The following is a 1110-nucleotide window of genomic DNA, read 5'->3' as shown; positions in this document are numbered from 1 at the left end:
TATATATATATATATATATATATATATAAAAACCTATATACATATACACCTATATATACACATATATGTATATGACGTGTGTGCACTTGCAGCTCTGGAGTAATGATGGCGATAATGGAGCAATGGCAGGTGCACAGGATGTTTTCATGTTATTTTCTTTAAATGATCTTAGACTAAAGACGTCTGCCAAACACACCAGCCAATGAAACAAATAGATACAAATGGATGTACTTTTACATTTCAGAAAAAAATATATATCGTGATTCTATGTGAAGAGAAAGGACACATATAAGTACAGCACCATAACAGCCATCATGAACGAAGCCACAAACACAAACCCAGTCCCCTAAAATAGCTCCCAGGCAGCTGTTAGATTCCCATTCTTTTATTTTTACTGATGCTTTCACTCAAAGCACATCCCAGCGGGGGACAAAGTATCGACCATCGCTCACAAACACTGTTATAACTGGCATCATAACCTACCTGTTACAAAGAAGGAATAACAGAGAGGAAAAAAGCCATGTCCATGATGGAGATGAGAGTAAAGCTCTTCCAAGATCCTTTCCTCAATCCAAGGTTGGGTTAAAAAGGCTGTCAGGAGATTACAAAGCGGGATATTCAGTCTGCTTTCAGCGGCACACTGACTGACCGCTGCTCGGTACCTGTTAGGAAAAACACAGTGGAAAATACACGGAAAACGCCCCTCACGGTGCGCTTTTTCACGAGGGGGGCGCCGAAGGCATTTAACCTGTAGTCTTCATTCATGTTTATCCATTTGCGGGATTCAATAGGAGGCTAAATAAATCCCCTCCACCCAAGGACTGAGACAAAAAGTACTCCTCCGTCCTCCCGTTTGGCGGCGCGACAATCTGAACTAAAGACTGACGAATCTCCCAACCCGGCCACAGCTCCGCCCCTTCCAATTGCCTCTCGTCAGCGTCCTATCCAATCAGAAGACGTGTTTAAATTTGGAATTGGACAGCGGGCCAATGGCAGAAATCGTTACATAAAGGGTAGAAGCTGGTTCATTCTGGTCACCAGATAGAAAGAACAGCTTTACATTTTTTTTTACAATGTATTATTTTCATATTGAAAAAAAAAAACAACTAA

At 41.3% G+C, this 1110-nt stretch overlaps 1 long non-coding RNA gene across 1 annotated transcript in view; it reads right to left on the bottom strand.

Annotated features, from left to right (window-relative positions):
* The window catches only part of LOC107103180, a 2536-nt gene extending 1669 nt beyond the window's left edge, over nucleotides 1-867 (bottom strand). The window contains exon 1 of the long non-coding RNA XR_001482165.1: nucleotides 484-867. This is a non-coding gene — a long non-coding RNA (uncharacterized LOC107103180). The remainder of the gene's footprint in view (nucleotides 1-483) is intronic.
* Between the last annotated feature and the right edge of the window lie 243 nt (nucleotides 868-1110).

The sequence above is a fragment of the Cyprinodon variegatus genome, unplaced genomic scaffold (assembly GCF_000732505.1).
Source record: "Cyprinodon variegatus isolate N-32 unplaced genomic scaffold, C_variegatus-1.0 Scaffold1388, whole genome shotgun sequence".
NCBI lineage: Eukaryota > Metazoa > Chordata > Actinopteri > Cyprinodontiformes > Cyprinodontidae > Cyprinodon > Cyprinodon variegatus.
This window is presented reverse-complemented; position numbering and strand designations above follow the sequence as displayed.